The following is a 26841-nucleotide window of genomic DNA, read 5'->3' as shown; positions in this document are numbered from 1 at the left end:
TCATTTCCCGGACCTTCCAGCAAGAAGCTTGGCGCTGATTCCCCCTATCTCACCTAACCTCCTGTATTGTACCTCACCAAAAGAGGGCTGCTGGAAACTTTGCCAATTCCGATAACTGCAAACCTGCAGTGGATTAAAGATACTTCTGTTTATACACTATATTTACTAAACAAACCAGCCTTGTCAGAGTTGATGTTACTTATTGTTCTTCAAATGTATTTCTCAGCACTAAACAAAATCGGACACATATAGAAGTCACAGATGGAGTTGTCTTGGACTTGCCAACAAAAGCCTGTCTATAATAATTAACATATGTGCACCTTTCATATTATATTCTACAAAGATTAGGCATTTATTCCATTCCTTAATCTGACAATTAAAAAAGAACAAGGTCTTTGTATGGAAATGCATTTGTCCCATTTTTTTTTAGCCATTTGACTTTAGGGTTTAGGGCAAAACATTTCATGCATAATATCAAGCTGCTATTGTTTAAGCTTTATGGCTGTTATTCCACTTGGAATTATAGAAGACAACTGAGAGATGCTAAGAAGTTTGCATAACCACATTAATTCACAGCTTTAACACCATGGTAGTTGAAAAATATACAAATGACTCTGGAGTACAAAGTATAACAGATGTAGAAACAGGTGCCATGTATACTATCAAACAATACTTTTTTCTTCTTACAAGTAGTTACCAACATGACCAGATTTATAGAAAATGGTGTTCTGTACAAGTAACAAAGTAGCGCCCCCCTTCCACAGCTTGCTAATTCTAATTGTAGTCAGTTATCCTTGAAATTTTGAAAGTGGCATTTACACATAAATATGCACACTTTATCTGCATGCTTTTACAAATAATACTGCAATGTCCAGATAAAACAAACATTGAGTAACCAAATCATACCGCCATGCTTTGCCATATGAATAGAGAAGGGATGTTTTCAGGGAGATAGGTAACCACCATAGATGTCTGGCAGTGGCTCACATTCCCTTTTCCCATTTAAAATACATAAGCCCTGGGAGAAAAGGTTCTCAGCTATAGGACTGTATGGTCAACATCTATTGAAGGTGTATTGACAACTTTACTACATGAGGGGCTGATACTGTAGGGTGATTCAGTTCAGTGCGGCTGATGCTATGGAGGGATTGCGTGCATGATTGGCTGATGCTATAGTGGGATATAAGTATATGATCGACTGATATATGTAGGCATGATACTGTGGGAGGATTCAGTAAATGAGAGGCTGAGATTTTAGAGGTTATTCAGTGTATGACTAATATTGTGGAGGGCTAAAGATTTGATACCATATGGCATCTAGTGTATGAGGGACTGATACTTTAGGGAAATTAGTGTATGAGGGACTAACATTGTGGGGAAGTTTATTATGCTGGTGTGTATTGAAAAGTGTTGCGTGCCACTACATAAGCATTTTTGTAAAATGTTTGTACATGTAAATACTGTTTCTTGAGATTTTACCTCCAGGACTCTCATTTGAAAAAAAGGGAGGTTCTGGTGAAGAAAATGCTCTGGTCAGATGAAAAATGGTGGTGGTAGCATCATGCTGTGGGAATGCTTCTCAACAGGTACAGGGAAACTGGTTAGAATTGATGGAAAGATGGAAGGAGCCAAATACAGGGCAATCCCTTAAAAAAAATCTGATGCAAAAGACGAAACTGGGACAGAGGTTCACCTTTCAGCAGGACCCTAAACATACAGCCAGAACTACAATGAAATGGTTTAGATAATTTTAGAAGCATGTTACTGTCCTTAAATGGCCCAGTCAAAGCCCAGACCTGAATCCGATTGAGATCCTATAGCAAGATTTGAAAATTGAAAAAAAAATGGGGAATGGCTTGCAAACAGTTCCATTGGCTTGCAAACAGTGTGATCAAGTATATATATTGTTTACTCATCATTCATTTTTAGGTCTAGTTTACCTTTAAGTGTTAATATTTAAAATATCCTAGGTCTTGAATATTAGATATTAAAGGGGTACTCCGGCGCTAAGACATCTTATCCCCTATCCAAAGGATAGGGGATAAGATGCCTGACTGCGGGGGTCCCGCCGCTGGGGACCCCGTGATCTTCCACACCGCACCCCGTTAGCATCATCCCTGATTACAGACTACTCCGAGTCTGATTACTAGCTGTCGTCACACGGAACATGACGTCACACGGGTTCAGAGCCGTGACGTCACTCGGCTCCGTCCCTGTGATCGCAAGTAATCAGACCCGGAGTGAGCACGCTCCGGGGGCTGATGCTAACGGGGTGCGGAGTGGAAGATCACGGGGGTCCCCAGCGGCAGGACCCCCGCGGTCAGGCCTCTTATCCCCTATCCTTTGGATAGGGGATAAGATGTCTTAGCGCCGTAGTACCCCTTTAACCCACTTTGGACCACAATGTATCATGTAAATCAATGATTATCACTTTTACCCCTTAAAGACAGCCATTTTTATTTTTGCACTTTCATTCTTTCCTCCTCACCTTCTAAAATCTCAACACTTTCAATGTTGCACCTACAGACCCATATGAGGGCTTTTATTTTGTGCCACCAATTATACTTTGTAATATCATCAATAATTTTACTACAAAATCTATGGCAAAACCAGAAAAAAAAATATTTGTGGGGCAAAATAGAAAAAAAAAATTCCATTTTGTAACATTTGGGGGCTTCCGATTCTACGCAGTGCACTTTTCGGTAAAAATTACAACTTATCTTTATTCTGAAGGTCCATTTGGTTACAAGGATACCTAATTCATACAGCTTTTATTTTACTTAACTACCTAAAACAAAATTATAACTACATGCACCAAAATTTGTATGTTAAAAAATGACTTTTTCTGACCCCTATAACTTTTTTTCCTTCCGTATACAGGGATATATGAGGCTAATTTTTTGCGCCATCAAAGTTTTTATTGGTACCATTTTTGTTTTGATGGGACTTTTTGATTGCTTTTTATAGATTTTTTTAAGGTATACAAAGTGACCAAAAATATGCAATTTTGGACATTGGTATTTTTCTACGCAAACGCCATTGACCGTATGGTTTAATTAAAATTATATTTTTATAGATTGGACATTTGCGCATGCAGCGATACCACATATGTTTAATTTTATTATGTTATCATATTTTTTATATGGAATTTTGCAAACTTTTAATATGTAATAATGGGTGCTTTTAAATTTTTTACATACTTTTTACATACTTTTACGTAATTTTTTTGTTTCAATCTGTTTATTGAAGTATTTTTACATATAAAACAGTATAAAGGTTCCCAGAGGAAATGGAACAGGTATTCAAACAAACAAGAAATTCCAGGCATACAAAAGGTCCAAACTTGCGTGATACATCTACATATATAAAACTCAATGTGTGTATGTGTGTATGTTCCAGAATCACATTCAAACGGCTAAAGATATTAACATGAAACTTGGCACACATGTTACTTATATGTCTATAACAAACATAGGATAGGTGATTTAACCCTTACTCACCCCCATTTGCGAGGGGCAGGGTTTTTGTTTAAAGTCCCCTACAAGTCTATGGGAAATATATGTTACTGCATAACTTCCAAACGGATGGAGATATTTTGATAAAACTTGGTCACATGTTACTTATATGTCCACTTAAAATATAGGATAGTTAATTTAACCCTTAACTACACCATTTGTGAGGGTCAGGGTTTTTAAAGTCCCATGCAAATCAATGGGGAATGTATGTTCCCACATAACTTCCGTACGGCTGGAGATATTTCAATACCTGGTACACATATTACAGGTCGGGATATGAGGTCGGGATAGGAGGTTGGGATAGGAGGACAGGTTAGGAGGTCGAGATAGGAGGTTGGGATAGGAGGATGAGATGGGAGGATGGGAAATGAGGACGGGAAAGGAGGACGGGATAAGGGGAGGGGATAGGAGGACGGGCTAGGAGGTCGAGATAGGAGGTCGGGATAGATGGACTGGATAGGAGGACGGGATAGGAGGTGGGGATAGGAGGTGGGGATAGGGGGTCGAGATAGGAGGTCGGGATAGGAGGATGGGATAGGAGGTCAGGATATGAGGACGGGATATGAGGAGTGGATATGAGGTCAATATATTATGTGGGGATAGGAGGTTGGAATATGAGGACGAGATATGGGGTTGGGATATGACAACAATATATGAGGAGGGGATATGAAGTCAAAAGCTTCCTCCTTTGTTTATTTTCCTCCCCAACAAGGATTAGGAAGGAAAAACCGGGCAACTAGTACAGCTAGTACACTATAAAAACAAGCAACAAAATGTTTTTTTTTTTTGTTTTTTACTGAGCTAAAAACTTGACTGATCAGCATAAGTTTGAATTCAGTAATGTGCTTTTGTATTCAGCAAGCCTATATCTTATCACTTACACGTGTTCAGACCTGGATCCTGAGTCCCAGAGTACACACTGACTCTTAGCTTTTTAATATTTGCTTGCCTGGAGGAAACTTAAAAAATAATGTTTGGCTTTCTCATCTTCAAAGCCCTCAGCTCTGAGAAAGGATCAAAGAGACAGGTCTGACTGCAATAAATTAGAACTGTGAAAGCTGAAAACAGAAAAACATAGTGAACATGTGTAGAACAGTGGAGCATCAATTCTCTTTCACTCCTGTAATGTATTTTCCTAATGTATATACTAACAATGAATATCATTTTTATGATTATATTACATTTTTTTATCTGAATTCTTGACATAGTTTATTGACCCGATGATTTATTCTTATGTATTCTTATTGTTGTGTGTGACATAAGAAGCTGATCTCTTACATTTTTATTTTTTTTACCTTTCCTTAGATCAACCCTGCTTTATAATAGGCTGAAATAGGCTGAAGTGGGTGAACTTAAGTCTATGTAACAATCTACAGTTAAATATAATTAAACCTCTTCAAAATAAGTGATGTATTTTCAGTTCACTATGCATCATGCATGTGGCCATTTTCTTCATATGGGCACTGTCAGATACAAAAACTTTTTATGTGTTGTACATCTTGGCAAAACATTAACTTTTCTAATATACTTTATAAGAAAATGTATTTCCTTTATATAGAAATCATGGCTTATAAAATGTGGTTTCATCCAAGCTGAAGCACAGGCATGGACAAAGTCCAGTAAGTGAGGGTGGGCTAGCACTCCTCTGTGGTCTCTCCTGTCTGATATGACTCCTCTGTGTTCTCTCCTGTCTGATAGGACTCCTCTGTGATCTCTCCTGTCTGATTCTATGCACATGAAAAATAGGCGGGCTCAGCACCATGAATATAAAAGGGGTGCTATTATGCATATAAACCAACAAGCATTACATCAAAGAGAAAAAGAGATACACAATATAATGCACACCCACAGTTTCTATATTGCAAAAATATTATCTTTATTGCACATAAGTATATTCAAAATGCAGACAATACAATTAAAATCAATTAAAAGGCCCAATATTAGGGGAGGCTCAGCCACGAAGAAACTATTGCAAGCTGAGTCGAAGTGGATCTATAACCTGAAGACAGAGGTGCCTCGAGCCTAAATGAAGAGCTTCTTTATACAGGCTTTTTGGGGTAAGCATATATATATTCTCTTTTTTTCTCCTTTTTTTCTCTTTCTCTCCCTTCTTCTTTCTGTAATATTATGTAACATCTGTTTATTGTGTTTTTTTTTTGAATGCTCATGACTTTATTTCTGGTAGATACCATGGTGATGGGGATGCCCATGAAAATCTACGATTGGGAGTATGGGGTGGATGTGGGAGATGGTGGTATCATTATATGTAGATTTGGGTTGTGTTGCACTTGTACACTATCACATACTGTTGGACACTTATATATAGTCAAGTTCAGGTGTGCTCGGACACACACGCGCACCCATTTACACATCACACATGTATTTTCACACAATATTAGGTAGGACAATTACATAGTTATTATTACACATATTCTCACTGGTTCATCATTCACTATGGGGAACACATAAAACTGACTGAACAGGACACACTTATACATTTTTCCTCCTTCACTATAGTTCACACATATTGGCCCTCATTTACTAAGTTTTCCGGGTTGTATTTTTTCTTTTTTCCCACTGATAGCTAGGGCTTTTCACACACATTTACTAATGTGTTGCATGTGAGTGCCGCACAATGTCGCATATGAGTTATAGTGTCGCAGCAGAATCCCTCTCGGATTCTGACAAGATTCCTGTCAGAATTCATTCCACTCAGAAGCACTGGAGTGTGAGAAAAGAACTGCTTTCTGTTTGCTGGAGATTATGGCTGCAGCAAACAGAAAGCACATTCCCAAACCCCCTCCGTCTTGTCACATTCCCCCCTTGTCACATTCCCCCCTTGTCACATTCCCCTCTCCCCCCTCCTCCTGTCACATTCCCCCCTTGTCACATTCCCCTCTCCCCCCCCCCCTCCTGTCACATTCCTCTCCCCCCTCCTGTCACATTTTTGTACTGCAGTAATACACTGGGTTTAATTCCCGGGCGGATTTAAAATCTTCCACGGGACCCGGGAAACCTAGTGTATTACTGCAGAACAAGACCTCTCCCCATCAGCCAATCACTGGCTTGACACGTGACACCACTGCGGCCAGTGATTGGCTGAAAAGGGAAAGGTCCTACTGTACCAAGAAGAGAGGAAACTCCAGAACACACGGAGACGAATCTGCGGGGACCGTCACTAGGTGAGCAAAATTTTAATGTTTTATTTTTCTCCCTGCGCACTTTGCTCATTGTTTTTCAAGCAGGGTGCCTCTGGGCACCCTGGTTGGTAAATAGTTTGCACAAACTTGAACACGTTTTTTGCAACAGCTTGCAGCTGTCGGTCAAAAAACAACACAAAAGCCGAATAATGTGGTCGGGAAAATTGGTAAATATGTGTGAAAGTAAGGTTTTTGTCGGGGAACGCCCCTTTTTAGGCTTTTCAGCAAGCCGAGTCGGGTGGTTCGGGAATTAGTGTCGCAACATGTCACACATTGTCTGCGCCATGGCGCAGACAATGTGCGACAACATAAACCCGACAAATGCTGTCGGTTTGGTGATAGTAAATGAGGGCTATTGTGGTTTATACATTACATATGCACTAGTGATCACGTTGGAGTGGGGTAGATATAGGTTACCTCTCACATACACTCTGGGCTGGCATGTAATATTTATGTGTAGGGGATCATGGTAAGTATGGAGGGAGCCATCTGGGCAAGAAGGATGAAAATTGTTTTGGGAAGATCTATTATACATAATAAAATGTTTTCTATACAATATTCAGGTCTGAGTGATGTCCTGTTGACAGTGGTGTCAGGAGGAATCAGTTTGGATCAGAAGATGCTGCAGTTGCGGTGCGAAATATCAGGCTCTGGAGGCTTCTCGGAGCTTGGGACCTATTTGCTACCAAAAGGAGACAAGTTGTGATAGAGCCGTTCTATTCTAAAAAATGTTTTTATTCTATGGAGAACTATTGAGATATGACCCATTGGGTCTGGACTCTTCATTTTCTACACTCCCCCCCCCCCCCCCCATAATGGGAGACTCTGACATGTATATCCTTTAAAATCACTTCTCTGGACCTAATGCCTCCTTAGATAGGGGTTTTGGGATGATGTTCTTCTGTTGGCACTAAAAGGATGTCCCCCTACAGATATGGGATGATGTGTGACGACTCAATGCTATGCAGATGCTGGTTGGATTAATGATGCAATGTGATGGTTAATAGATGTACGAAATTAAAAATGTTCTAACAAAATGTAACAATTATGGATATGGTAGAAGGAGTTGCCTGGAGTCCAATAGTTAGGGGTACTGAGAGATTACAGAGTGCTTTATGTGTATGCATGAAGATTGAAGGATATAAAGAGATGGTATGGAGTGTAATGTATATATGTGAGGGATGTTGGGGTATGGTTCTGAAAATATGGATACAGATCATTTAAGATAGAGGGTCTGAAGAACATCTGGGTATTATGATTGGGAATCACATGGTGGACCCCTGTTTAGATTGGTCCTTGTGTGTTAATGAGAGTGAAGCGACTAGGTAGGGCTTCGGATCATGGACCTTGTTCTAAAAATAGACTGGATACATTATGTAAAGGGAAATGTTAGTAAATTGGGTGATCATGTATTACATATATTATCCAAGTGCATGTGTTTTTTGTTCACAGTATATTTGAGTGTGGATAACTTAAGAGGTCTTATGGGGCATAATGAGGTTTTTCACGGTGAGCAATCTAATGAACTCTAACAGGGTATATTTACATAGATCACCATATGAATATGTGTGGGTTATGTATTATGTGGTAGATATACAAAAATGTGTGGGCTATGTATTAGGCAGCAGATAAAGTAACGGATATGTTAGTTAATTTGACACAATAGTATAATATAGAGTTAAGAATTCACATAGAGTGGTGTGTTCTTTATGTTAAGTGGTATAGGCCTCACACTGTTTAAGTAGTGATATGAGTTATATGGTGATATGTGTTATGCTAATAGGCGGTATAGTCTTTATATTTTGAGATTAGTGGCATAAGATTTATAATATATGTGTTATATGAAAAGGTTAAGGGGATATAAAAGGTGTATATGAGCTAAGTATATATATATATATATATATATATATATATATAATTTTTAATGATAAGATGTATGTGAGTGGTATAAGGTATATGATAAATGGTATAAGGTCTATGATAAAAGCGTTATGTAGTACGTGCTAAGTGGTATAAGCTCAATGATAAGTATGTTATAAGCTCTATATACGATATGGTATAAACGCCATGTTAAGTGGCATAAGTTCTATGATTACAATATTAATAAATTAAGGGGTTAAAAAAGGCATTGGATTATGAAGACGACTGTCATGTATTGATGCCCATTTGGGCCTTCTGTATTTACTTATATCTTTATTATAAGATCACATATGGTCTTGCAACCTGGTGATGCGTGTGTTACAAATGTTATACATGATGGAAACTCTCTTATAAGATACTACATGAATATGAGAGGATATGGTTATGTGCATATGCAAGGATGCAGAAGAATGTTATCATATGTACTATGTTGTATTGAGTCAATTTAGCATCTAAGCTATGTAAAACCGCATCCCCAAACACACAGAGCAGTAATAAGACGTATTTCCTAAAAAGGATGCTCTGTGTAGAAATGAACATATTCATATAGCTAAAGGGAGGGGTACTGTGATGCGCATGTGTGTTGAAAGAGAATTTCTTTACGCATTAGATCGGCGTATATAGACTGTAGAGTATAGTATATAGACTGTTGGGTGCGCATGCGTATGAATGGGGTATGTAGTTGGTGCTATGTGATTGGTGTATGATGCTGAGTGGATAGTAGTGTTAAGCGGCCTAGGCCATATTCGAATTCGCGAATATTCGCGAATATATGGACGAATATTCATCATATATTCGCTAAATTTGCATATTGTAATATTCTCTTTTTATTTTCGCATATGCAAACATTCGCGTATGCGAAAATGAACATATGCGAAAATTAGCATGTACAAAAATTAGCATATACAAATTTTCGCATATGCAAAAATTTGCACGCCAATCTCACACAGTAGTATTAGAGCCTTCTTTAAACCACACAAGCTGGAAGCAGAGAGGGGTGATCACTGTGATGTGTACTGTGAAAAAAAAAAAAAAAGAATATTCGTAATTACGAATATATAGTGCTATACTTGCAAATATTCGCGAATTCGCGAATAAAATTCGCATTGCGAATATTCACGAGCAACACTAGTGGAGAGGCGCGCGGGCGCAGTAACATGGGATGGTGATGTATGAGATTCTAAGCTGTAGATATGAAGTGTATTCTGCGCATACGCGGGTAATTTGTTTGTGGATCGCAGCTGTGAGAGAGTGACAGAGCGGATGTGGATCATGGAGCGGATGTAATCCTCTCTGTACCCGGAAGTACAAGCGGGTGAATGCCAGGGTATGGGATGCAACGGATAAACACGTAACTCCTTCACAATAATTAAGTTAATTATGCTTAGTATATATAGCAGAAACTTAATCAAAGAGGCACAACACCCCTGAGGAAGTTGCCGACGGGCAACGGAATGCGTGGGGTCTCTAGGGGGGGCACCTGTCTGGTTACTCCTCCATCTATTGTCCTTTACCGCTCATCCCCTGTGTTATTTATGAAAGATATTGTTACGCCGAGCGCTCCGGGTCCCCGCTCCTCCCCGGAGCGCTCGCTACACTCTCGCTACTGCAGCGCCCCGGTCAGATCCACTGACCGGGTGCGGTGCGATACCGCCTCCAGCCGGGATGCGATTCGCGATGCGGGTGGCGCCCGCTCGCGATGCGCACCCCGGCTCCCGTACCTGACTCGCTCTCCGTCGGTCCTGTCCCGGCGCGCGCGGCCCCGCTCCCTAGGGCGCGCGCTCGCCGGGTCTCTGCGATTTAAAGGGCCACTGCGCCGCTGATTGGCGCAGTGGTTCTAATCAGTGTGTTCACCTGTGCACTCCCTATGTATACCTCACTTCCCCTGCACTCCCTCGCCGGATCTTGTTGCCATTGTGCCAGTGAAAGCGTTCCCTTGTGTGTTCCTAGCCTGTGTTCCAGACCTCCTGCCGTTGCCCCTGACTACGATCCTTGCTGCCTGCCCCGACCTTCTGCTACGTCCGACCTTGCTTCTGTCTACTCCCTTGTACCGCGCCTATCTTCAGCAGTCAGAGAGGTTGAGCCGTTGCTAGTGGATACGACCTGGTCACTACCGCCGCAGCAAGACCATCCCGCTTTGCGGCGGGCTCTGGTGAACACCAGTAGTGACTTAGAACCGGTCCACTAGCACGGTCCACGCCAATCCCTCTCTGGCACAGAGGATCCACCTCCTGCCAGCCGGCATCGTGACAGATATTCAGGTTGTATATAAGCTATTAGTGCTGTGGGGTTAGCACTGTATTGGTATAACATTCTTGTAACATGATAGGCTTGTAACCTACTTTTTTGTGGAGGCAGGTGCCCTGGGTGGGGTTCCCCCTTTTCATAGGGGGTCCCCCCTTGTTAGTGCGGTGGCCATTTTTGGGCCTTTTAATTGATTTTAATTGTATTGTCTGCGTTTTGTATATATTTATGTGCAATAAAGATAATATTTTTTGTAATATAGCAACTGTGGGTGTGCATTATATTGTGTATCTATTTTTCTCTTTGATGTAGTGCTCTCCTGTCTGATAGGACTCCTCTGTGCTCTCTCCTGTCTGATAGGACTTCTCTATGCTCTCACCTGTCTGATTGTACTCCTCTGTGCTCTCTCCTGTTGGATAGTACTCTTCTGTGCTCTCTCCTGTCTGATAGTATTCCTCTGTGCTCTCTCCTGTCTGATAGCACTCCTTTGTGTTCTCTCCTGTCTGATAGGACTCCTCTGTGTTCTCTCATTTCTGATAGTACTCTTCTGTGCTCTCTACTGTCTGATAGTACTCCTTTTTGCTCTCTCCTGTCTGATAGTATTCCTCTGGGCTCTTTCCTGTCTGATAATATTCCTCTGTATTCTCTCTCCTGTCTGATAGTACCCCTCTGTGCTCTCTCCTGTCTGGTAGTACTCCTCTGGGCTCTCTCCTGTCTGAAAGTACTCCTCTGTACTCTCTCCTGTCTGATAGCACTCCTCTGTGCTCTCTCCTGTCTGATAGTACTCCTCAGTACTCTATCCTGTTTGACAGTACTCCTCTGTGCTCTATCCTGTCTGATAGGACTCCTCTGTTCTCTCTCCTGTCTGATAGGACTCCTCTGTTCTCTCTCCTGTCTGATAGGACTCCTCTGTGTTCTCTTCTGTCTGATAGTACTCTTCTGTGCTCTCTCCTGTCTGATAGCACTCCTCTATGCTCTCTCCTGTCTGATAGTACTTCTCTGTGCTCTCTCCTGTCTGATTGGACTCCTCTATTCTCTCTCCTGTCTGATAGTACTCCTATTTGCTCTCTCTTGTCTGATAGTTTCAAGGATGCCTTCAAGTGAGGCCTTAAACTGTGAGTGACTACCGCTGTGCTATTTTGCTGAGTGTTGACAAATTCACACCAGACAATGTTGGTAAAAATCCCCTTCTTAGCACTGACTCCCAAGGAGTTCTGTCTATTAGAAAATCACATTAGTTTTTACATTTGCCAAAAAGAGGAGGTTTAGTTATTACGTCAAAATCATCATGTTACATTTTGATCGGTTGGAGTATTGCATCTGTATATATTAGCATATCTAGCATCCATTTCTTTCTTGGCAGAAGTTCTTCTACTGGGAAATTCCAGAGTTCTCTGTCCGTCAGATATTTTGTCTTTTGACTTCTTATCTTGGTCCTCATGACATCATTTCAAGGTCTCCATCTTAGTCAGGAGCAAATTGCAATCTGATTTGAGTTAAGTGTAGTTAACAAATATCTTTCTTTAGCATCAGCTATGTGATATCAGTATTAATATATTGATCAGTCATCAGAAACATAAGGGTCATCCTTATCAATTCTCCCCTAAAGAAATTTGTTAAACATACACAACCTCTTTCCCTAGAATATACTCTGCCTAACAGTCTCAGGTTTAGGGGGAAAAAGAAAAAAACGGGTATGGGATGCTTCACTGGTTTGAGATGAGCGACTCCTTATGAACCACCCCCTTTTGCACCCAGACTGGTCCTTCACCTGGGACTCCTATATTAGCCCTACTCTACTGGAGCAACTAATAAGCTCCAACACTACTATAAGTCAGTGAATGCAATCTATATTTAACCCAATGGGATAACATTGGCTAAAAAGCAGCATTGTATGTTCTACAGGGCCTGAAAAGTAGCTAAAGCAAAATTATGCAAAACAGAAATGTGACTTAACAGTATCTGTGAGCCAAAGAGATAAGCTATACTGAGGGGAGAGAAAAACCAAAACAAACAGAAGAGAAAAAAATAAAGGAAAAAAACTAGGAATTTTTTTCATTTACTAAATGTATTACTGCAAATATTAATTACCTTTTGTCCCATGAAATTATCTATTTTGTCACATATTAAACCATTATTTATTTAAAAAGAATATACATCAGGAACATGGTGTAGGAGTGTAAGAAACCCTCCTGCAGTGTGAGGCGTGTATTCATGTTGATTTTTCTTCCAGCTTCACCAATGTGGGTGTAATATGCCAAACCCTGCTGATTGGGGGTGGTATACACAATGCTTTGTTATTTCTATTAGGTGTTTAGAAAGGATCTTTCACCATACGTACTAATTGATATAATTTTCATCCACATTGTAAAGATGATCACAACCAATTAAGTACATCACCAAATGTATGTGAGGCCTCTAACTTTAAGTAATGGGAAAGAGAAGATGCCCCTGAGCAGGAAGACTCCTGAACAACATGCACATTAAGTGGTTAAGTTTTGCTTTAACAGAATATTAGGAAAATAGGAGAATAATTTGACCTTATAACAACTAACAACACCATTGTTTATAGCTAATGTCTGGCTATGAAGGGCATTGCAGCTATGACCTTAAGAGATAACCCAAACAAAGCTGATATGGTGCTTGAGAACATCCTATTGTTATGAAAAAAAATGTACATGAGAACAAAGGTTAGTATGTGCATCTTTAAAACTCTATTAAATGTTAAAATCACACGTGTTATTGGTGATATAGTGTACAGCTTATATACAGACTGTGAATATAAAATACATGTTTGTGTAATGCACCATTTCATTTCAATCATTCCAGTATTTAGGGTTAAGATTTGAATGCATCTGTTTAAACATGGCTGCCAGGATCAAAATGGAGACTCAATCCTCTCCACATGGAAGGCAGCGGAGGCAGGTGAGGGGGCCTCCGTCTGCCGTTCTGGATGATCGAATCACCGCGGCAGTGCTGCGGGCGATCCAATCACGCATTTTAGTGACCGCATTCCTGCAGATGCCTTGATCTGTATTGATCACGGCATCTAAAGGGTTAATGGCGGACATCCGCGCAATCACGGATGTCGGCAATTACTGGCGAGTCCCTGGCTGCTATCAGCCGTGCATGACCCAAACATCGCTCCGATGCTCACGGTTATGTATAGGATGTAAATGTACGTCCTGGTGCGTTAAATACCAGCTCACCAGGATGTACATTTACATCCTGCATCTTTAAGGGGTTAATTTTAAAATAAATGGACCACAAATTGTGTGTACATTTATGACACATACCCAATGTGCAAATATAATTATGAAACTTCATTTTCAGTGCATTAATGTTGATATTAGTTGTAAACAATTAGTGAATGTGTGTCCTAATGTTAGTGACAATCATTTAGATGACCGCGGTAGGGAAAAATTTCTCAATTATTGAATTAAAAAACTCAGCTGCTTGTCCGGCACCTGATAACCCAGATGTAATGTACCAAGCTTCTATTTTTTCAATTTAGTTACAATTCAATTATTATTATTATTTAGAATTACATTTGACCTTGATTTGGGACAAACTGCTACGTGATGCAGCTAAGAGATGTTCACAGTGAGCTGAAAAAGAAAATGTTTACATAAAGCTGCAAAAATGTGACAGCCAATTTCTCCCTTCGCAATGCCCCCCTCCTTCTTTGCTTCTTCTATTATAGAGGGCTGTTAAGTGTTAAAGTATACAGCTCTGCCGTTCTTAGAGATTTTTTCCTTCATCAGGGATTACTTATAAAGAATATATATATTAAAATGTTCCTCTTTTATCCTGCATCACACTCTCATATTTATTGTATTTATGGTTGCAGAATCAGTACAGTCAGACAAGGACATACTTATATTGGCCCACCTTAGGCAGTCAGATGAAGTCTTCTCATATTCTCTGAAACAGGTAAGATAATTATGGAGTGTGTTGGTCGGGTACCTTTATTGTTTTACCTATGTCATAACAGATACACAGAATGAAGTCTGCACAAACCCTCTTTTTGAATTGTTGATTCCTGAGGCCACACAACATACGGACATTACTACACACATAGCTTCCTTATGCCTCTTGTATGAGGCCACGTATGTTACCATTGGGTACAAGACTGCTAGCACACCTTCAGATGTCGTCTTTGCCCTGTACCACCTTTTTCTTCTTCCATTGGTCTCTCTCAGCATGTATTGCCAGTTCCTGCAAGAGACTCAAACAAACAAATCCACCTGTACACTCTGTACCATAACTGTGGGAGGACAGGAGGACTGCAGCCTGGGCAGCCTCATTCATCATTCAGTCCCCTTGGCTTCTGAGACTGTTTCCTTCATGTGGCTCTAATCTTTATGATGGCTACTTTCTCTGGCCACTCGCGGACTTTGAACACTTGAATTGCCAACTACAGATTGGTTTGCCCCAGGATTCAAGAAAACCTTTACTTCAATAGGCCCATACTCGTAGGAGGTAATAAAAGTTTACCCATACTCATTGTGTCATACCTTCAAATATCTTACACATCTCAGTGAATATCTTCACCTCTACTTTCTGAACCACCAGCTCAGATCGAGTGGTTTATTGCAATAGAACTTCATTCTGCGTGTGGTCACCATATATCCTGCCTTATGTATTACATCTTTACATTACTTGGAACAAGCTAACATTTATAACTCAGCATCAACCATGGATTCTCTGATATTTTATCATAGCTCATGAATTCTTAACCTCATAAATTGAAAACAATTTTAATCATAATCTGAGAGTAGCAAAGCTACCAAAAGGGGAAGAATGAGAAAGAGAAAAAATTATCATTATATGGTTATTAACTCAAAAATTAGTATTATTCTAGGTATATAACATTGTGTATGCAGGTCCTATAAACATGCTCAGTTTAAAACAGTAAATATATATACATACATTTTCTTCAAGTATGATTTTTGTATTTCAGTAGAGGAGGCTGTCATTCTTCCTATATGGCCCCACCTTTCAAGGATCGACCCCCTTTCTCCTCCCATTTCTCTATGTCACCAGTCACCACCCCTTCGAGCCTGGCCCTCTACTTTCCCTCAAGCTAGGTCATTCTTCAACAACATATGAACTTCCAGTGTCTGAATCGATTTCTGTGTTACTTTACATCAAGAGACATACAAGACACATGTAACATGTAACAATGCTGACATACAACACACAGGGCCCACATTCTCACCAAAAAGCAAAAGAATAAAAAAATATATAGAGCTCTTTTGGGGGAAAAAAAATTGCTGATTTTAAATATTTAGGTGATATTTAACAATTAAATAGTGATCACTTTCTTCTTTTTTATCTTCTTTTAAAAACTTCTTCTCTTGCTACTCCTGTAATATAATCAGACAATTAATCGCATTTCCTGATACATTTCATTTTTTGGCATCCTGTGCAACTTAATGAAATGTCATCAAATAAGTTAAATTAATACCACGTGGATTTTCTTTTGTTCTACATCAATCTAAAAAGGATCCATTACAACACAAACAGCTTCACAGAGAAAACAGTCACTGGCCATATTCCATATATTCCTGATTCATTAATACACATCACACATATACAACATACTTTATCTCATAACAACCATTCTATGAACGTCATCACATGACTACATCCACACAGCTTTCCTAGAGATGTAGCATACCATTGGTATTCCACAGCACCAAACATTCCTGAACAAAGGATTAACACTTTTTACGGTTTCAACAAGCTCTTTGAACTCTTCTACATTCTTGTACCATAATATCACTTACATGAACACTGTTGACTCTGCTAATCCTAATCTTACTCTGCATCTTTTTCAGCACACTGTTTCTCATCCTCCTAAACAGCAGCAGTCACCTTTACATTTCCATTTGCCTTTCAGCTTATAACTGTATATAAATACTGTATATAACACTGCTGTATATTAATACCTCTATCCATTAACCATCAGTATATTTCAAACTTTCAACTGCCTTAATATCCACATGCTGTTCCTTCTTCACATGCTTTTCCATCAAAACGTTGAATCTCTATTTTGTTTCTCTCTATAATCCTATCAAGCTACTTACAACAGTACGCTCCGACCACACCTGTCTCTACATTTGTACACACCATCAACTCCCGGACCAAAACCACCAACTTACTCAACGAAGTGCACACAGCCATTTGTCCACTCAAACTACCATCTAAAATCACTGAGGAACATTCTTTAGGAGACACTGAGACAATCAATCTTACTCAACAACTTCACAACACAGACACAGTTTTGAAACTTCTTTGTACACTCTGCACATTTCTTTCTTCTTTCTCAGTCATCCATTTCTTTAGAGATAAAACGTTAGGGCTAAATTAACACATAACACATTTAAATACAATTATACCTTTTCATCTAAGTCTGGCTTCAGACTGTTCACATCTATCAAAGTTTAACCATTTCAAAGTTTTTTTAAGGAATTTTTTGGGAGTAGTGAGGGCCATTTAATTACCCTATTAACAAGATCTCTCAGAGGATATATCGGCCGTACAAAGATTAGGACTCGGCACAAACAAAAAAGGGTGCCTATTGGTACAACCAAAATTTTTCTCTGATATTACTCTTATCTTCTAATCTAAATCTTTTACTGATACACCACAAAAGATATGAGAGTCAATTTTTTGCTCAAGTACGCCACAAAAGATATCAGTAAGCTGCCACGAAAACGTCCTTTGATGCAGAAAAAGATACTGAACTGATACAGATCAAAAGCTATCAGATTAAAATCTGATACACACAAATTATATCAGCAGTACCATCAACCAAAAGTTACGAGGGACTTCGAACACAAAAATCTACAGCACTCTTAATTCCCTTGACCGTATCCACTGAGTAGATCAAGGAAACTCAGAATTGTTTACCCGAATTGAAAATGTCTGCTAGATTCCCTAAAGCTCAAAAATCCAAAAGAAATCTTATTAAGAAGTGCATTTTTGATGTTAAGGTTGGCAAAAAGAACATTTTACTGGTTCTCTCCCAATATCTTCCGCTTTTGCTAAACTGTGAGATTTAAACAGCAGCTATCAGTCACCTGCGACTAGAACTCCTCTATGAATTTGAGACCACACAGGAGGAAGATTCCCCACCGCTAGGACTAGTCATAGAGGGTCGACAGAAGCCATTTCCCAGGCCTTCCCAAAAGACACCGATAAGCTATAGTTTCATAAAGAAATCAGCAGACTTACCGTGTTGGCTCTTCCCTCGAGTGGGGTCCGGGGATCAGAATCCCACTTCTTACACCAACTGTCAAGGATGCCTTCAAGTGAGGCCTTAAACTTTGAGTGACTACCGCTGTGCTATTTTGCTGAGTGTCGACATAAGCAAATTCACACCAGACAATGTTGGTATAAATCCTCTTCTCAGCACTGACTCCCAAGGAGTTCTGTCTGTTTATTAGAAAATCACATTAGTTTTTACATTTGACAAAAAGAGGAGGTTTAGTTATTACGTCAAAATCATCTCAAGGTCTCCATCTTAGTCACGAGCAAATTGCAAGCTTATTTATGGGTTAAGGGTAGTTAACAAATATCGTTCTCCAGCATCAGCAATGGCTTATCAGTATTAACATATTGATCAGTCATGAGAAACATGAGGGTCATCCTTATCAATTGTACTCCTCGTGGCTCTTTCCTGTCTGATAGTATTCCTCTGTACTCTCTCCTGTCTGATAGTACTCCTCTGTGCTCTCTCCAGTCTGATAGTACTCCTCTGTGCTCTCTCCTGACTGATAGTACTCCTCTGTGCTCTCTCCTGTGTGATAGTACTCCTCTGTGCTCTCTCCTGTCTGATAGGACTCTTCTGTTCTCTCTCCTATCTGATAGGACTCCTCTGTGCTCTCTCCTTTTCGATAGGTCTCCTCTGTGTTCTCTCCTGTCTGATAGCACTCCTCTGTGCTCTCTCCTGTCTGATAGTACTCCTCTGTGTTCTCTCCTGTCTGATAGGACTCCTCTGTGTTCTCTCACTTCTGATAGGACTCCTCTGTGCTCTCTCCTGTCTGATAGGACTCCTCTGTGCTCTTTCCTGTCTGATAGGACTCCTCATCTGTGCTCTCTCCTGTCTGATAGCACTCCTCTGCACTCTCTCCTGTCTGATAGGACTCCTCTGTCTTCTCTCTTTTCTGACAGTACTCCTCTGTCTTCTCTTTTGTCTGATAGCACTCCTCTGTGCTCTCTCCTGTCTAATAACATATCTGGGCTCTCTCCTGTCTGATAGGACTCATCCGTGTTCTCTCATTTCTGATAGTACTCCTCTGTGCTCTCTCCTGTGTGATAGTACTCCTCTGTGTTCTTTCCTGTCTGACAGTAGTCCTCTGTGCTCTCTCCTGTCCTATCAGACAGGAGAGAGCACAAAGAGTTCTAGCCTACCCTCACTTACTGGACTTTGTCCATGCCTATGCTTCAGCTCAGGCAAAGCCATGATTTTATAAGCCATGATTTCTATAAAAAGGAAATACAATTTTCTTATGAAGTATAATAAAAAGGTAAATGTTTTTCCAATATGTACAACGTAAAAAGTATTTAAGACCTTCCACATTGAAGACCACTTTTAAGGCAATTTTAGGTGGTCTTCTCAAAAAGATTTCCCTGTACATAATACATAAGTATTGAACTTATTGAATTGCTTAGAACCAGGCACTTGTTGGCCTGGTTATCTGGGACAAGTTTCCTGGAATCCCTGATTAGCAAGTAGATTATCGTGTGAGTAGTTTGGGGCAATTTGTTCCCTGACCAGGCCCCCTGATTCCATAGCATTAGAGTACCCTGCCTACAGCTAGCAGAATAATGAATGGCCTGTTCACTCCCACTGGAGAAGCTACAGTGTGCATAATATAGGCTTCTTTGAAATTTTAATCAGATGGGTCCGTACCCCCCTCCTCACAACTACTAGAAAGCAATAACAAGAAAACTGTAAACTCTCCTTTAAACCTAACTTTTTTATAGGTGCATTTCTGGTTAACCAGTATATTCATTTTATAACAAGACTTTTTATGCCTCTGACTTTAGAACAAAGATGCAGAATCAGTTTCTATTATACCCTTGCCCTTTGTAGGGCTTCCTGGGCAAAATGTATATTTTTAATTTGCAGTGTGGGTCCTTTAAAAAAGAAAAAGACATACTCACCTGCCCTGATTCCCCACAGCTGCTTTTTGTATTTTGTTTATACACTTAACCCAGTGATTGGATTTGTGTACAGCAGCAGCAGGGGCAGAGAGACTTTAAAATGGCAACTGCAAGGGATTGGAGCAGGGGGGTATGGCTTAATTTTTTGTTTTCTAAGCACCAGGCCTGTAATAATAATAATAATAATAGCCAGTTACTACTTGTGTCCTTTACACCTATATGACCAACCTAATATTAACCTGCAAGCCATCTAAGATCTATTTATGTCTACTAAATAATTTCAATAAGTTAAACTTTATTAAACAGAGGTTTATATTTTGCTTTATTCTTCAAATGTACCTTATACGGATTTTATGGATACAATATTTTACTTGCTCCTAAACATTCTAACCATCTTCATACTTTATAATGTTATCTCTGCAGAATTCCAATAAAAATAAAGCTTAAAAAAATATGATTTAATAGGATGCACATCTTCTACTGAAGTGCATTTTCATAATGTTAGACTTAGTTTTCTATTATTTTCTTTTTTTGTTGTTGTTTTTAAATAAGCATATTGGGCAAAATCGAAGTTAGTAATTTGATCCCCTAGTTTTATAACCAGTAATGTTACTTGAAGAAAATTGCTTTACTTATCCTTTTCTTCCTTCTCAAGCTTTTTATTTATAATAGTTTTGGGATATTCTTTATTTATTTCCCCACAGACATTTGTGTGGAAAAAAATTATATTTATATGAGATCTTCTTGAACCAATAATCCTAGAGAGATTTTTCAAACCATATTCTAAAGAATTTTATTACGATCAATCTTACTGTGTTTGGCTGCATTTGAAAATACACCAATGGGAATGATATAAACAAACATTTTTTTTCTATATTTGCTTTTTATTTTATCACAGCATGAGAATTGGGAGACATAGCGTACGGTACATTTTTTATTAATTATAGTACATTGAAAAAGAAACACAGGAACAAACATTTTATGTTCAGTGGGGTGTCCATCCAGATATCTTATCATTACAGTACAGATGGAGCTAAAAAGTGTGATATACAAAAAAGTTGAGTTTCATGTTTGGGATAATGGCAGCAACTAAAATTTATTTTCTTTACATAAGACTAAAAGTCTAATCATTTAAATAAAAATTTCAAGAAAAACCTGATTTGAACAATGAGCATGCGGTTTCCATGAGTACTGTAAACTTTGAATGGAGCTGCAGGGCAAAGGCTTGACTGTGTTTTATTTAAACTCTATTGATCTAGTTCTAGTAGATAGCTATTGAAGGTTTCAGTCTGGAAAAGAAAAAATTTTAACATGTCACAGAGACATGTCAAAAGTTTTGATCGGTTGGGGTTTCAGTGTTTAGGTCGCTGATTGGCTGCTTTGGACAACTGCCCAAGTTTTCCTCTGCACAGATTTTAATAAATCTTCCCAATTCCAGTAGGAATATATATGGATAAAGAACAGAAAAATAGAGCAGGTGCTCTCTAAGTGCAACCATTTCACATTTAGAATTCAAATAGAATAGAAATAGCTGGATTTTTAAGGCAAAGGATGGTGAGATTGCAAACTCACCTCTTAGTGTTGCGCTGCAGGCACAACACTGTGATGCACATGAATTACTGTATACACTCATATGGAATCCTTGTGGCAGCCTTGCATCCTTATCCCGCTCATCTATGATGTCGGTCAGGCAATCAGTGGTATGGAGAGGAATTCTGAATGTTACCCTCACTGGTTTGGATTGCAGTTCGGCGCCTCAAGGTAGCTGCCTATCACAAATGCATGGAGGGCAGCAGAGGTGTATGCAAATGGATTTGTTGCTATATTAAAGGCATAAAAGCATAAAAGGAAAACGCGTTTTGCAAGGAACCCCTTGCTTCGTCAGGTCTGGAGTGCTTTCACATTGGGAGAACTTAAATATTAAAAAAACGCAGGAATGTTCAAACAGGGAGTGACATCATACTCAAACCGGAAACATGCTCATTGTCAAATAACAAAAAAGCAACAGATAAAAATGTGCATTTACATTCATGTTTCATATTTTATAGCAGAGTTAACTTATAGATCGGAATCTGAGGGTTAAAATTTGCTGTGGAACTATTGATATGAAATTTTAATAATAATAGTAGTAATATTGTTGAAAATATATACACAGTGTCTTCAGTCACATTGGCATTCGCGCTGGCCGGAGCGTGCGGCTCAGCTGTGGTTTCATTTCCTGTGCCGGCGAGGGAAAGAACTGGTTAATCCAATAGTTTCCCTGGTCGCAGGCTGTATGGGAGACACGTTCAGGAGGCATTCCAATAGTAATAGTTGTGCTGACAAGGGAAAAGACTGGTGAGTACAATTGTTTTCCTCGTTGTAGGCTGTATAGGAGACATGTCAGGAGGCATTTCAATAGTAGTAGTTGTGCTGACAGGGGAAAGGACTGGTGAGTACAATTGTTTTCCTCATTGTAGGCTGTATAGGAGACATGTCAGGAGGAATTTTTAATAGTAGTAGTTGTGCTGACAGGGGAAAGGACTGGTGAGTACAATTGTTTTCCTCGTTGTAGGCTGTATAGGAGACATGTCAGGAGACATTTCAATAGTAGTAGTTGTGAGGACAGGGGAAAGGACTGGTGAGTACAATTGTTTTCCTTGTTGTAGGAGACATGTCAGGAGACATTTCAATAGTGGCTGTTTTCTTATATTTTAAAGTATATGCAGTGTATTGGGTCACATTAGATCCCCTCAGAGTTCGCGCTGGCCGGAGTGTGCGGCACAGCTATGGTTTCTAAGACAGCGAGGGAGAGAACTGGAATTAACCAGTATTAACCAGTTCTTTCCCCTACCGGCAAAGGAAATGTAACCACAACTGAGCCGCATACTCTGGCCAGCGCGAATGCCGAGGGGATCTAATGTGACTGAAGACACTGTGTATATATTTACAACAATGCTACTATCATTATTATTATTATTATTATTATTATTAAAATGCCATATCAATATTTCCACAGCAAATTTTAACCCTCAGATGCCGATCTATAAGTTAACTCTGCTATACAATATGAAACATGAATGTAAATGCACATTTTTATTTTTATCTGGTGCTTTTTTAATATATGACACCGAGCATGTTTCCGGTTTGAGTATGATGTCACTCCCCGTATGAACATTCACACTTTATTTTATATTTAAGTTCTCCCAATGTGATAGCACTCCAGACCTGACGAAGCAAGGGGTTCCTTGCGAAACACATTGTCCTTTTATGCCTTAATGCCTTTAATATACCAATAAGCCCATTTGGATATAACTCTGCATTTGTGATAGGTAGCTACCTTGAGGCACCGAACTGCGATCCGAACAAGTGAGGGGAACATTCCGAATTCCTATATTGTTCCGATACACATACAATACAATTACACAATTCAGAGGCATGCAGGTTCATATATGTCTGTTTGTGAATGTTAATCGAATTCTGTGTGAATAAAAGGAGTGACTGATGACTGAGAATTTATGGAGGCCTCTCTAATGTGAGATCTGCTTTTTAAAGAGTACCTGTCATCAACAAAAACTTTTAATATGTTGTTCATAATCATTAATGAAGAGATATTGTAATATATCTTCATTAAAAAATATTAATATTTATACCAGTTTTTTTCATTTTATACTTTTGGCCACTATATTGATGATTTGCACAGGGGTAGCTGATTTTACAGTGGTTCTCACATAAACGCAAAAAAATTAATATCCACATGTGACCATTTTGGAAACTAGACCCCTCATGGAATGTAACAAGGGGTATAGTGAGCCTTAAAACCCCACAGGTGTTTGACAAATTTTTGTTAAAGTTGAATGGGAAAATTAAAACAAAAATTTTTCACTAAAATGCTGGTGTTACCCTAAATTATTCATTTTTGCAAGGGAAAATAGGAAAAAAGCCCCCCAAAATTTGTAACCCCATTTCTTCTGAGTAAGAACATACCCCATATGAGAATGTAAAGTGCTTTGTGGGCGAACTACAATGCTCAGAAGAGAAGGAGCGCCATTGGGCTTTTGAAGAGAAAATTTGTCCGGAATTGAAGGCCATGTGTGTTTACAAAGCCCCCATAGTGCCAGAACAATGGACCCCCCCACACACATGTGATCCCATTTTGGAAACTATACCCCTCATGTAATATAATAAGGGTTGCAGTGAGCATTTACACCCCACAGGTGTCTGACAGATTTTTGGAACAGTGGTCCGTGAAAATGAAAAATGTAATTTTTAATTTGCTCAGCCCACTGTTCCAAAGATCTGTCAAACGCGAGTGGGGTGTTTGCATTTTTCCTTTTCACGGACCACTGTTCCAAAAATCTGTCAGACACCTATGGGGCGTAATTGCTCACTGTGCCCCTTATTACATTACATGAGGGGTGTAGTTTCCAAAATGGGGTCACATGGGGGGGGATCCATTGTTCTGGCACTATGGGGGCTTTGTAAACACACATGGCCTTCAAATCCGGACAAATTTCCTCTCCAAAATCCCAGTGGCGCTCCTTCTCTTCTGAGCATTGTAGTTTACCCGCAGAGCACTTTACATCCACATATGGGGTATGCTCTTACTCAGAAGAAATGGGGTTACAAATTTTGTTTTTGTACAAAATGTGTTTTTAGGGTACATTCACACGGGTGTAGTTTCTCGCTGGGAGTTTGAGCTGTGGCGGAAAATTTGCCGCATCTCAAACTTGCAGCAGAACTCGCTGTAAACCCGCCCGTGTCAATATACCCTGTACATTCACATGGAGGGGGGTGGGGGGGGGCAACCTCCAGCTGTTGCAAAACTACAACTCCCAGCATGCACTGACAGACCATATATGCTGGTAGTTGTAGTTATGCAACAGCTGGAGGCACATTGGTTGCAAAACACAGAGTTTGTTACTTAACTCAGTGTTTCACAACCAGTGTGCCTCCAGCTGTTGCAAAACTAGAACTCTCAGTCTTGGACAGCCCCATTCACCCTTTTTTTCTGGGTCACCGGGTCACTAGAGACCCAATTGACCCAGAAAAGCCACAAATCGTTGGTGTGAATTGCGATCAGAAGTCACCCCGGTCCCTGCCCAGCGAGCGACGGGGACCGGAATTCCCACGGGTGTATCTATATGCCCTAAGTCCTTAAAGGAATACTCCGGTGCTTAAACATCTTATCCCCTATCCAAAGCCCCATGGGGACCCCCGGGATAATGCACGCAGCACCCCGTTTGTAATCAGTGCCCGGAGCGTGTTCGCTCTGGGTCTGATTATGGTCGACCGCAGGGCGGGCGGCGTGTGACGTTACGCCTCCACCCCCGTGTAATGTCACGCCCCCTCCCATCGGCTTGCATTGAGGGGCGGAGCGTGACGTCACACGGGGGTTGAGGTGTGACGTCACCCACCGCCAGCCCTGCGGTCGCCGGTAATCAGTCCCGGAGCGAACACGCTCCGGTCATTGATTACAAACAGGGTGCCGCGTGCATGATCCCGGGGGTCCCCAGCGGCGGGACTCCCGCGATCAGGCATCTTATCCCCTATCCTTTGGATAGGGGATAAGATGTTTAAGCACCGGAGTACCCCTTTAAGGACTTTAAAACGGGGGCTTATGGATATGCCACACCTTAAGCGGTTAAGCCACACCACTTTTATTTTCTACAATATCTTCATCACTGTTCAGCCACACCTGAGGGCGGGATATGAGGATTAGAAACCTGGATTAGGTATGAGAACAGGATATTAGGACGGGATATGAGGTGGGATATGGGGACTGGATATGAGCTCGGGTTTTGATGTCGGATATGGACAGGATGTGAGGACAGATATGAGTACAAGATATGAGGTTGGGATACGGGATGGGACATGAGGAGGGCATATGAGTACGGGATATGAGGAATATGAGGTTGGAATATGAGGTCTGGATATGGGGACAGGACATGAGGATGAGATATGAGGTCAGGATATAAGGATGGGACATGAGGATGGGACATGAGGACGGGATATGAGGGCGGTATATGAGGACAGGATATGAGGACAGGATATGAGGACAGGATATGAGGATGGGATATGAGGATGGGATATGAGGACGGGATATGAGGACAAGATATGAGGTTGGGATATGAAGACAGGACATGAAGATGGGATATGAGGATGGGATATGAGTAATATGAGATCAGAATAAGAGGTCTGAATATTGGGAAAGGATTTCAGGACTGGATATGAAGATGGGATATGAGGTCGGGATATGGGGATGGGATAATAGGACAGGATATGAGGTCGGAATAAGAGGAGGGGATTTGGGGTTGGGATTTGAGGAGGGGATATGGGGTCAGGATTTGAGGACAGCATATGACATCATTTGCTTCTCCTCCACACAAGGATTAGGTAGGAAAAACCGGGCAGCGCCAGGTACTCAGCTAGTCAATATATAAAATCGATATCAATATGAATCAATATATTTTATATATGGGAAACATTATATAATAAATTAATTTGTGGGGCACAGTGCATTATAATGGTTTTCAAGGGAAGGGGCAATGTGTTTTGAATTTTAGGCCTATGGTATATTATAAATCGATTCTGGAGTGGCATGGTTTAATGGCTATAATATGTGGTAGTATTATATTGTGTGGTAGTATTATAATCAGTGACAGGGTTATATTTAGGTGGTACAGTGGGAGCCAGTTTTATATTCACAAAGTACAGTGTGTTGCAGTATTATATTCAGAGTATACAGCGTGTGGCAGGGGTATATTCAGGGGACACTGTGTGTGGTAGTATTATATTCAGAGGGC

This window comes from Hyla sarda, chromosome 2 (assembly GCF_029499605.1).
Source record: "Hyla sarda isolate aHylSar1 chromosome 2, aHylSar1.hap1, whole genome shotgun sequence".
Lineage (NCBI taxonomy): Eukaryota > Metazoa > Chordata > Amphibia > Anura > Hylidae > Hyla > Hyla sarda.
The sequence above is the reverse complement of the archived record's forward strand: the minus strand, read 5'-3'. Positions refer to the sequence as shown.